Consider the following 13144-nt stretch of genomic DNA (forward strand, 5'->3'; position numbering starts at 1 on the left):
CATCTGCTGTCTTATAAGGCTAAACATGATTGAATTCAGGTGAAGCCTTGAGGAGACTGGTGCTTCCTAAGTGCTCTAATGTGTTCAGTCATGAACTGCTTAGAAGAACAGGGAAATTGCTTAATAAATTCAATGTTCATTACTCTGGTGATGGATACCCTAAATGCCTGACTTGACCACTGTACAGTCTATGATTGTAACAAAATTACACATGTATCCCATAAATTCATACAAATAAAAAGGAAGAAATAAATAAATGGCACTCACGCAAGTTTTATCCTCGGAGGACGATGGACCCTGGCTCCAGGAATATTTCCTCTGAGTCCTGCATTCCCCTTTTGGGCCCAAAGGGAGTGGATCCCAATCTGGAGGAGGATAAGCTGGTGGACAACCCTGGAGTTCTGTGACCAGCAGAATCCTCGACAGGGTACTGGGAGGCCGTAGAGTTGAGGTTTCCTCTCTCTGTGCCCAGAGAGAAGCAGGGTTGCTAGGGTCAGAGCCTGGCCTGGACTTGTGCCCAGGGTTTGCCTTGCTTTCAGTGGCCCTGGGCCCCTGAGTTAGAATTACAGGTTTCTGCTTGGGTGACTCTCCAGGGATGTGACTCAAAAGAGGGACAACAGTGCCTCCAAAGAGACAATTGTTCCTGGTCCCTGGGTCACCATGGAGTCCTCCGGCTACAGGAGCCTCACCTGTTCAGGCTGAGGCTTCCCCCGTAGGGTGTGTGATGCTCAGGCCTATCTCCTTCCTGCTGCACTGCTGAGTGACACAAAGTTGGAACTCAGATCTGGGGTCCCCTCTCTGCTCCCAGAGCCCATGGGTGCCGCTGAAACGGCCAACCTCAAGGAGCTGGGCTTGTGCTGCCCAATGTGGAGCAGAGCAGCTCAACGTGGGGCCAAACACTGTTCCCAGTGCTGGGGGTATAGGTGGCAGCTGTAGAGCCAGAGGCAGTAGGTGAACCAAGGGGATGAAGGAGGGACAACAAAGAACATCTGGGTGCTGGAGGGGGTGTTCAAGACAGAATTTGCAGATGAGGAACCTCCAAAGCTGACTGTGTTGGGCTGCCCTGGCAGTTAGGCCCTAGAGTGGAGGTTGAGGCTGGAGCTGGAGCTGGGCTACCAGATCTCCAAACTGGAAAGAGCAGTCAGAGGTGGGGGCTGCATGCTGCTGTCCATCAAGGACTCCCAGTACTGGCTGGGTAGTGGCTGAAAGGTTACTGGGAAATTTTCAAGTTGGGCTGGAGCTGCAAGACTTCATTTCAGGAGGCTCGTGGTGTCCCTGGTGGAGGCCTTGCTGCCACTGGGTACATCTGAAGGGCCTGGGCAGAAGGGAAGAAGCTCACACTGGAGCCAACATGAGGCCTTGCAAGGAAAGGCTGGGAAGCGGGGGTGGTGACCTCAAAGTCAGGTGCTGGCAGTCAAGGTATGTTGCTCAGTGAGATAAGTCAGTCTGAAAAAGCTGCCTTCTCCATGACTCTGAGTGCATAATATTCTGAGAAAGAAAACTACAGAGACAGTAAATAGGACAGTTTAGTCTTAAAAATGGGACACTCATCCAACTAGAATCATGATGACTGAATGAACTCCACTGACTTTCCACAGTACCTTCCATTGATTGCTTATCTGGATGAACTTGGTTGTGTGGCCAGTTGTGGATTTTTCTGACCCACTGTGTGGGGCCAGCAATAGACTGTGCTGATTCCTCAGTTGCTACTCTGAGATCCTGGAGGCAACCTCCTCCCAAATGTGTTTCAAGAAAAACAACTGGTGACATGTTGCTGGCAGAATTCCATAGAGAAAATCTTACTAATTTATTCACAGTTCAAACTTCTGATCCTCTTTTTCACCATTTGCAGAACAAGTCACCTGCATCTGAGTTGGGCTCTAGGAAGAGCTTGCAGTTTGGGTTGCACTGAAAACCCAGCAGACTGATGTGTGGACAAATACCTGCCTTTACATGAGACAATAGAGAGAGGCAGCATATCCCAGTGAACAAGACACAGCGCCTGGAGCCTCACTGGCTGGGTAGAAATCCCACTGAGGAGCTCTAGGTACTTGGGAACGTTATATAGAGTAAGGCAGCAGATCTCAGTGCCCAAAAGCACAGTGCCTGGACTCTAACAGTTCTTGGTGGAAGCAGCTGGAGGACAGAGGAGCTTCCAGCAGAAGAGTTAAGTCCACGCTTCTGTTTTGTTTTTCCTTCTCAGATGTTTAGAAATGGGGGTTATGACCTAGGGGAATGAATGAAATAAATTAGTAATTAATGAATTTAACAAAGGCTGTCTGAGGGCTGCCTCCATGTTGAAAAAGTCCCCCTGGATCCCCTCACTCTAGGAGTGGTGGCAGCCACTTTGTTATTCAGTTCCAAGGCTGCAGGAAGGATGTAATTTTTGTGTGTGTGTGTGTGAGACAGGGTCTTACTCTATTGCCCAGGTTGAAGTGACATGGTGTGATCTCTGCTCACTGCTAATTTTTGCAGTTTTTATAGAGATGGGGTCTTCCCATGTTGTCCAGGCTAATCTCGAACTCCTGGGTTCAAGGGATCCTCCTGCCTCAGTCTCCCAAAGTGCTGGGATTACACATGTGAGCTACCCTGCCCAGCTCCTAATTCATATGTTAATCTCTTGCTTGGGCTCCCCTAGGAGGTGGTGAAATGACCCCAGCTCACTGCATCTCACACGGCTGCTCCTGTGTCATGGGCTCAGGTGCATCTGCTGGCACAGCTGCTGGGTCAGCAGGAGAATAGACCCTTCCTCCACCTCAGCTTGGAGCATAGTGATGACTTGTGACTCTCTTTCCCAATAGAACTTCAAATTTCTGAAGACAGGGGCATGTGCTTGAGCATTTGTACTCATGGTTTTGTTTGAGGGATGATAGCTGGAACACAATACCCCTAGGCATGGAAAGGTTGTCACTTGTTGCAACGAACAGGCTTTCAACTCATGGAAATGCATTCCCTTGTTCACTTTCCCTCTGGCAGTGGCCATGGCTGGACTCTTACAGAAGCAAGCAGCTGTCCCATCTGTGCAGCTTACCTAGAAAAGCCAGTGTCCCTGGAGTGTGCATGCACCGTCTGCCTCAAGTGCATCAATTCACTGCAGATGGACCCCCATGGGCAGGATCTATTTTGCTATTGCTGTTCCATGGTGTCTCAGAAGAACAAAATCAGGCCCAGTCAGCAACTGGGGAGGTTGTTTTCTCACATGAAGGAACTGGAGATCAAACTGAAGAAGATTCTACAGATAAACACAAGGATGCGGAAGTTCCACAGTAAGGAGTCTGTGTACCCTGTCCTCTTCCTTCGACCAGACCAGTCCACTTGTGCAATTGGCTTCCCATTCCATATGGTGATTAGCTGCTGTCTGGCACCTAAAATTGACATGTTCCTCCAGCATCAGTGATTCTCAGCCCTGATAATGTATAGAATCACCTGGTAATCCTCAAGAAAAATTACCGATGTCCAGGTCATGGCCCAGACAAGGGATTTCTCAAAACTTACTGTGCTCCAATTACCTGGGATCTTGTTAGAATGCAAATTCAGAACTGGGAGATCTCAGGATTGGTATCCCTTTGTTGGGAACTTTGCTGAGTAGCAAAAACATGGAGCAACTGAATTTGAATTTCTTTCTAGCTGAGGTTCCCAGGACTCTGACATTAAGATTGCCCCAATAATTCTAATGTGCGGTGAATGTTGGCACCCATTGCACTAAGAGACCTCACCCCAGGGTTGGGAAGAGTTTGGAATCGAGCACCTGTGGCGTTTGTTCCTGTGAGTGTGGGGTGAGTTGCAGACTCTGGTCTCCTCATCTGTGCCACATGGGCTTCAACAGTGGCCCTGGCTCCACAAAATACTATCAGACTGCATAACTCTGGAGGGAAGGGACATTTAAATGAAGAGATTGTGGTCAGCCTAGGCAAAGAAATACACCTATAAATGGTAGTGGGCTCCTATGATGTCCCAACATTGCTGGCTTCTGCACGGTATCTTCCCTGACACTCATGATCTCCACTCATCCACCTACCAACACCTGACTGTCTCTCTGCTGAAATATGCAGGACAGATTCACTCTGTCCACATCTAGTTTGGAGCCCCCTTCCTCCTTCCTTGTCCATTTCCACTCAACTCATTTCATTCACGAATTTACCGTCAAACAACAATCACCTGATGTCTTATCATAATCTAAAAAATCCACATTGGTGATCATATTCATTTTTTTCACTTGAAGGAAATATGTTCTGTAGATTTTTTTTTAATGTTCTGGACAATTAATTTTCTTTTCTTTTCTTTTTTTTTTGAGACAGAGTTTTGCTCTGTTGCCCAGGCTGGAGTGCAGTGGCACAATCTTGGCTCACTGCAACCTCTGCCTCCTGGGTCCAAGTGATTATCCTGCCTCAGCCTCCCGAGTAGCTGAGATTACAGGCGTCCACTGCCGTGCCCAGCTAATTTTTGTATTTTTAGTAGAGACAGGGTTACACTAGGTTGGCCAGGCTGGTCTCGAACTACTGACCTCAGGTGATCCACCCGCCTCAGCCTCAAAAAGTGCTGGGATTACAGGCGTGAACCACTGCACCTAGCGGGGTTTTTTTGTTTGTTTGTTTTTTGAGATGGAGTCTTGCTCTCTCGCCTAAGCTGGAGGGCAGCAGCACGATCTCGGCTCACTGCAGCCTCTGCCTCCTGGGTTCAAGTGATTCTCCTGCCTCAGCCTCCCAAGTAGCTGGGACTACAGGTGCCAACCACAACACTCAGCTAATTTTTGTATTTTTAGTAGAGATAGAGTTTCACCATGTTGGCCAGGCTGGTCTTGAACTCCTGACCTCAAGTGACCCATCTGCCTTGGCCTCCCAAAGTGCTGGGATTACAGGCGTGAGCCACCACGCCTGGCCTGACAATTAATTTTCTCTAGGCCAGATTATACTGCTTCCCTTCCTTTCTTCCTCCACCATGAAGATTTGTGGCTTCATTTGTCAACCACACAGCCAGTGCCTTAAATTATACACCTTTGTATTTGCTGCCCCTTTTCCCTACAATCAGTCATTGATGGCTAACAACTTTCAAATACCTTTCTCTTGGCTCTTAAATTTACCACTGTTTTGCTTAAGGCCTCACCTCCCATGTAGGATGGAAACCATTCTTCCATCTAGGCCCCCTTCCTCCCCTTGGCCTTGGATCCTCTTAATGTCCAGGACTGGTACCTCTGTCATCACACCGTCAGCTGCAGAGATAGCCCATCTGCTGTCAGAACTGTGCACAATTAATTTGTTTACAAATGTGGAAAACAAAAGCCTGGAATTATGCTCTAGGGACTATTTAAATTGGAGCAATAAAATGTGGAAACAGAAATATTTCATTTAATATTGATCACTTGCATTGTCTTAATTATCATTCATTTGTTCACGCATCAAGGTGGCGGAAAGAGGGTCATGATGTCTGCCTTCACAGACCCTCCACTCTAAATGAAGAAAAGTCCAATGAAGCAAACACATGACATAGAGTTAAATAAAAATTTCTACCGTGAATAAGAGTCAGCTATCACCGGCCAGGCACAGTGGCTCACACCTGTAATCCCAGCACCTTGGGAGGCTGAGGCCAGTGGATCACCTGAGGTTGGGATTTCGAGACCAGCCTGGCCGACATGGTGAAACCTGTTCTCTACTAAAAATACAAAAATTAGCCAGCTCTGTGGCACACGCCTGTAATCCCAGCTACCCAGGAGGCTGAGGCGGGAGAATTGCTTGAACCCAGGAGGCAGAGGTTGCAGTGAGCCGAGATAATGCCATTGCACTCCAGCCTGGGCAACAGAGGGAAATTCTGTCTAAAAACAGAAACAAAATAAAACAAAAAAATCAGGTATTTCCACAAAGCATACCTATGAGAATTTGAACTAATCAGGGAAGTTGCCTCATAAAAAGTTTTAAGTTCAGGATAAGAAGCAGAATTAAAGAAACTAAAGTCAAGAGATATTTGGGACTTTGAAGTAGATGGGAGACATGGGCTTGGCTTCTGTCCATTTGCTGAGTGACCTGTTTTTCTTTTCCCAGTGGATGTGACCTTGGATGCCCACACAGCCAACAACTTCCCCTTATTTCTGATGACTCAAGAGCATCCGATGTGGGTACATCAGACCAAATCGGCAAGACCTTGCTGAGAGATTCCGTTCATCTGTGTGTGTCCTGGGCTCCCCTCGCTTCACCTTTGGCCACCGCTACTGGGAGGTGGGCGTGGGAACAAGCACAGAATTCGACCTGAGAGTCTGCAGAGAATCCGTCTGCTGAAAAGGGAAGATCCAACTGACCACAGAGCGTGGATTCTGGACTGTGCATTTGGGGGCTGGAGGCCGCCTCTCTGTCAGCACGGTGCCCCTGACTTTCCTTTTTGTAGACTGGATATGGGCATGCAGAACGTTTCCTTTTTTGATGCTGAGAGTGGATCCCACGTCTATACATTCAGGAGAGTCTCTGCTGAGGAGCCCCTGAGCCCTTTTTTGGCTCCTTCAATTACACCTAACGGTGATCAGGGTGTCCTGAGAATCTGTCCTGTGATGAACCCGGCCACTGTGATGCTTCAGTTCATCCTGAGGAGGCCAAATAAACCCTCGCCGCAAAGAAACAGGGTCAGAAAATTACTTTGTGGGTAGACCTAGGAACTTTCTGCTTGGTAAAAGCATTATACAAAGTCATAGGAGAAAAATATGGGACATTTCATGATTATAATTAATGTAATTTGATTAATTAGATTATAAATTGAGCTCTGAGTATTAATTATTGTCACCATCCAACTCATTGAATCTTATGTTTTATGTCTTGTTTCATATAGAAATGTCCTATATTCTGGGATCCATTTCCAAATGCTTTCCTTTTTATTTCTGTCAGTTCAAATTAATGTATTATGGAAGTTACGAGTTAAATAAACATTTGAATATCACCTAATGGATTATGTGATTTTCTAAATAATAGGAGTGCAATAGATTTTATTTCTAGTAAAAACGTGTGTGTGCGTGTGTGTGTGTGTATTTGAACAGAGAGCTGGAGAAATGCCTACGTCCTATCCAGAACTGAAAAGACAAGTTGTCACCATCATTGCTCAGTGTAGGTGACATTTTCTTGGATGTGCGTTCATCTACATTAACAATGAGAATCCCCCTCGGTAGGATGTACTGTTTTGTCTCAAGTGCCCTCCTGGTAATACCTGACCCTGATTGGCCAAGTCTTCCTCTTTCCTTTTCCCGCTCCTGGTAATACCTGACCCTGATTGGCCGAGTCTTCTTCCTCCCTTTTCCCATGTGGAGTCCTCAGTGCCATGCTCCTCCCCCTGCTGACAGAGCCCTGGTCACTGCGGAGACGCTTGCTAGGGGCCAGGCAGTCCTGCTCTTATCCCAAGTCAGTTGCCCACAGGAGGGATCTGCTGAACCTAGTGCTGGCTTTTTCAAGTGCTTCCTTTGCATATTCTAAATCAACTCAAAATGGATTAGAGACTTCAATGTAAGACCTGAAATCATACAACTACGAGAAGAAAACACAGGGGAAAAGCTTCCTGACATTGGTCTGGGAAACGTTTTTGGATACGACATCAAAAGCACAGGCAGTGAAAACACAAATAGACAAGTGGGATTGCGTCCAACTAAAAAGCTTCTGCACAACAGAGGAAATGACACAATGAAGAAGAAGCCTACAGACTGGGAGAAGATATTTGCAAACCATACATCTCATAAGGAGGCAATATCCAGAATATATATGGAACTCATGCAACACAGTAGCAAAAAACAAATCACCTGATTCAAAATGGGTAAAGGACCTGAACAGATATTTATCAAAAGAAGACATGTAAATGCCCAACGGATATATGAAAAAGTGCTCAACAGCACTAATAATCAGGGAAATGCAAATCAAAACCTCAATGAGACATCACCTCACACCTGTTAGAATGGCTATTATCCAAAAGAGGAAAGAACAAGTGTTATTGAGGATGTGGGGGAAAAGGAACACAGTACACTGTTAGTAAAAATGTAAATTTGTACAGCCATTATGGAAAATAACATCCATCCACAGATGAATGGATGAGGGAAACGTGTCTACACAATGGAATATTATTCAGCTCCAAAAAAGAAGGAAATCCTGCCATTTCCCACAGCCTGGATGAACCTGCTATGCTAAGTGAGATAAGCAAGCACAGAAATACTGCATGATCTCGGCCTGGTGCGGTGGCTTACGTCTGTAATCCCAACACTTCGGGAGGCTGAGGCAGGTGGATCACCTGAGGTCAGGAGTTTGAGACCAGCATGGCCAAAACAGTGAAACTCCATCTCTATTAAAAATACAAAAATAGATTGTGGTGGTGCACGCCTGTAGTCCCATCTACTCGAGAAGCTGAGGCTGAGCTACTCGCTTGAACCCAGGAGGCAGAGGTTGCAGTGAGCCAAGATGGCACCACTGCACTCCAGCCTGGGCGACAGAGCAAGACTCTATCTCAATAAAAAGATCTCACTTATATGTGGAATCTAAAATAATCAAACTCATAGAAGCAGAGAGTAGAGTAGAATAGTGGTTGCCAGGGACTGAGGGTGGGAGAAAATGGGGTGTTGTTTGATGGGTATAAAGTTTCAGTTATACAAGATGAGTAAGTTCTGGAGATGTAATGTACAGCGTGTAACAACACTCCATTGTATACCTGAAATTTCTTAAGAGAGTAGATCTTAAGATCCTTAACCACCCCACCTCCAAAATAGAAAGAAAGTGGTAACAATGTAGGATGGTGGGTGTGTTAGTTTGCGATGATCATTTCACAATGTGTATTAAATATCCGGTTGCCCACTTTAAATATATACAATGTTTACTTTTCAAGCATACTCAGATAAAGCTGAGGGAAAACAAACAGCCTTTCTGGTGCCATAGTTTGCAGACCCATGAGTTCGGGCATTCTGTAATGGCTGGGTCAATTTCACTTTAGCATGGTAAGAGGCACGTGACAAAAACTGGCATGAAAGGGGCTGTTGGAACCAAGGGGCAGGAAAGGGCTGCCCTATAGGATCAGCCAGAAGACAGACGGGCATTCCAGGAAAAGAGCAAATTCCGGAGGAAATAAAGGATTTCCGTTTTAAGGGGTCGGGAGGCAAGAGAGAAGGCTGAGACCGTCTGTATGTCTGAAATGGGGTCTCTGGGTGAGAAAACGTGTGAGATAAAGTGCAAGGCTGGAAATGCGTGCACGTGTGCAGGAGGCGGGGATCTGCTGCACTGAGTGTGCACATTCGCACGAACCGTGGGGGCGTCCGCGGCTGTGGGTGGAGAGAAAAGCCTGGAGCACACATCTGAGAGAGGGGGTGTGGGTGGGAGGGTATGTAAGAGCGTGTGGGTCGTGACAGGTGAGGGGCTTGTGTGTGCAACTGTGCGTCCTGCGAGATTGAGGAGGTCTCGGACTGAGGAACTGCCTTCAGTGCTCAGGGGTGAGTCCTCACGCAAGAGCCTGGGAAGTCAACCAGAAAGACCCGTCCGCAGGGCGGGCCCAGGGACCTTGGACGCCATCTGCTGATTAACAGACGCCACCACCTGAGAAAGGCCCCTCCAGTCACCTCATTGCCCAGCTGCGGACCCTAAACGGAGCCACAACCGTCCTGCCGACCCACGTCAGCAGAAGAGTCCTGTGGGAGGGCGTGTGTTCACTTCTGCTCCTCTGGGCAAAGATGCCTAGGTCAGAAACACCCACCCGACCCTCCCACCACCCACAGACAGCCCCACCTGCACAGCTTAGAGCAGGACCACTGACCCTCTGGCTCTCCGGTCATATTTGCTATTGAAGACCAGAATAAAGTATGTTTATCAGGATTGAATACATGAGTCATTAATGTAATAAATTCATTCTCCTTACATGTCGGTTCCTATTAAGAAATATGGTGGCCAGAATTTATTTCCTCCGGAAAGAGGAATAGATGTGGAGCCCCTGGGTTTGGTGCTATTTATTACTCATTTCTCTGATGTTGTAAGAAAAGAAAGATTCAGAAGAAATATCACATTTCAGCCCCGAACTTATGTAGCTTGTTGCCGTTCTAGGTGATTTACTTAGCTTGGCTTCTGCATTTTGACAAATGAGGAAATTGGGAGAATTAAAGCCTCTGGTTTTAAAGCCTGCTGCTGGGTCAAGTAGAATTGTGACTTTTTTTTTTTTTTTTTTTTTTTTTTTAGACAGAGTCTTGCTCTGTTGCCCAGGCTGGAGTGCAGTGGCACAATCTCAGCTCACTGCAACCTCCACCTCCCGGGCTCCCTCAGCGATTCTCCTGCCTCAGCCTCCCAAGCAGCTGGAACTATAGGTGCCTGCCACCACGCATGGCTAATTTTTGCATTTTTAGTAGAGGTGGAGTTTCACTGTGTTGGCCAGGCTGGTCTCAAACAACTGACCTCAAATGACCCACCCACCTCAGCCTTCCAAAGTGCTGGGATTACAGGTGTGAGCCACCATGCCCGGCCCAGAACTATGACATTTTGTTTTTGTTTTTCTCTGTTTCTTTGAAAAGAAATGGAGTGAAGGTGCAGAGATATGAGATAAATTATTTAAACACATTATTATTATTATTATTGAGTTGGAATTTCGCTCTTGTTGCCCAGGCTGGAGTGCAATGGCATGATCTCAGCTCACTGCAACCTCTGCCTTGTGGGTTCAAGTTATTCTCTTGCCTCAGCCTCCAAAGTAGCTGGGATTACAGGCATGCGCCACCACGTCAGGCTATTTTTTTTTTTTTTTTTTAGTAGAGATGTGTTTCTCCATGTTGATCAGGCTGGTCTCGAACTCCCGACCTCAGGTGATCCACCCATCTCGGCCTCCCAAAGTGCTGGGATTACAGGCGTGAGCCACTGCACCCTGCCTTGAACACATTATTAAATCAGTAAAATGAAGGGCCTGACAAATAAATGACCACTGAGCTAGGATGTAGAAGACCAAGGCCTGGAAGAAGGGGAGTCTGCCTCTTCTGTCACTGGTGAGCTAGGACCTTCCCTGCAGGCACACCCTACGCTGTCCTTCACGCTGGCTCTCCATGCCCTCGGGGGCCTCGGTCCAAACATCCGGACAAAGGCCCTATGAAAGGACCTCTAACAAAATATTTTTCACCATGTTCAGCTAGAGTTGCATGTTTTTGTTTTTCCTAATGAGAACACAGGGCTTGAGAACTGATCATGTGTTTTTGCTTTAATTTGAAATGATCAGAATAATCTGAAAAAAACAGAAAACTATTGTCCAGGAAATGAGAGAGAACTGAATTCAATCACTTAAATATATAATCAAATCTCTTCCCCAGCCTTCCCCCACATGTGCTGGTTTTTCAATTCTCACTCTTCAAACTGATCACCTATAAATCATCTAAAACCACCATGAAATGCTTTTGAAAACTTTTTAAAAAGAAGTGCATCTCATTTTATGTAAGTTGTGATATAAGAAAAATAGTAAGATTATGAAAATATTTTTTACTTTTGATACGGTGACTAGCAAAGGTAAAAAAAAAAAAAAAAAAATAGGACACTGAATGGTCAAATCATTGTCTGGGAAGAGGTTTTGGATTTATTTACCAAGCTTCTAAACATGGATCTTCCTAATCATAGAGAAAAAGCCCTTTCAAAGCAGTTGCTGTGGGCCGGGTGCAGTGGCTCAGGCCTGTAATCCCAACACTTTGGGAGGCTGAGGCAGGTGGATCACCTGAGGTCAGGAGTTGGAGACCAGCATGGCCAACATGGTGAAACTCCATCTCTATTAAAAATACAAAAATAGGGCCAGGTGCGGTAGCTCACGCCTGTAATCCCAGCACTTTGGGAGGCCGAGGTGGGTGGATCACAAGGTCAGGAGATCGAGACCATCCTGGCTAACACAGTGAAACCCCGTCTCTACTAAAAATACAAAAAATTAGCCGGGCGTCGTGGCGGGGGCCTGTAGTCCTAGCTAATTGGGAGGCTGAGGCAGGAGAATGGTGTGAACCCGGGAGGCGGAGCTTGCAGTGAGTGGAGATCGCACTACTGCACTCCAGCCAGGGCAACAGAGCGAGACTCCGTCTCAAAAAAAAAAAAAATACAAAAATAGATTGTGATGGTGCATGCCTACAGTCCCAACTACTCGGGAGGCTGAGGCAGGAGAATCGCTTGAGCCTGGGAGGTGGAGGTTGCAGAGAGCGAGACTCCATCTCAAAAGAAAAAAAAAAAAGAAAAAAGTATGGTCTCCTGAGGGTGATTTTAAACTGATTAGGTTTAATTAATTTCCTTGATCTAAATATGAAGTGTTTTTACTTTGTGAGCAGAAAGTTTTTGAAACTAGTTCATGAAGGTGAGTCCAGTGTTATTTGTCTTTTTTACTTCTCAGCCTTCTATGAAAGGCAAACATAAGAGAGCAAAGTCCAAAGAATGGAGTTATTAATGGTGCAAGTGGAGTCCGAGGCCAGTTCCATGCCAGGCATGGTGTGTGCACTGAGAGACAGGAATCCTCTGCTCCAGGAGCCAAAGGCACATGCTGTTTTGCTTACTACTGAACTCTACTACACATTTAAAGAAGAACCAATATCAATCCTACTCAAACTCTTCCAAAAAACTAAAGAGGAGGGAACACTTCCAAACTCACTCTACAGGGCCACCATTACCCTGATACCTGAACCAGACAAGGACACAACAACAACAAAAAAGAAAACTACAGGCCAATATTCCCGATGAACATAGAGCCAAAATCCTCAACAAAATACTAGCAAATTGAATCTAACAGCACATCAAAAAGACCATTCACCATGATTGTTGACGGCTGATGCAAGACCTCGGTTCTTGTCTTCTTAGTTTAAAATAATTTAAAAAAGAGACACACAGCAAAGGAGATGCAACATAGAGTAATTTATTGCAAAAGAAAAAGACTATTTTAGGCTGGATGCGGTGTCTCACGCCTGTAATCCCAGCACTTTGGGAGGCCAAGGTGGGCAGATCACCTGATGTCGGGAGTTTGAGACCAGCCTGACCAACATGGAGAAACCCCGTCTCTACTAAACATACAAAACTAGCTGGGCATGGTGGCACATGCCTGTAATCCCAGCTACTCAGGAGGCTGAGGCAGGAGAATCACTTGAACCCAGGAGGCGGAGGCTGCGGTGAGCCAAGATTGTGCCATTGCACTCCAGCCTGGGCAACAAGAACGAAAC

The 13144-nt window shown here is 46.3% G+C and overlaps 1 pseudogene; it reads left to right on the top strand.

Annotated features, from left to right (window-relative positions):
* Nucleotides 1-2895: 2895 nt before the first annotated feature.
* LOC129010180 (ret finger protein-like 3) lies at nucleotides 2896-6585 on the top strand (annotated as a pseudogene).
* The last annotated feature ends 6559 nt before the right edge of the window (nucleotides 6586-13144 follow it).

Source organism: Pongo pygmaeus, chromosome 10, assembly GCF_028885625.2.
Source record: "Pongo pygmaeus isolate AG05252 chromosome 10, NHGRI_mPonPyg2-v2.0_pri, whole genome shotgun sequence".
NCBI classification, from domain to species: Eukaryota; Metazoa; Chordata; class Mammalia; order Primates; family Hominidae; genus Pongo; species Pongo pygmaeus.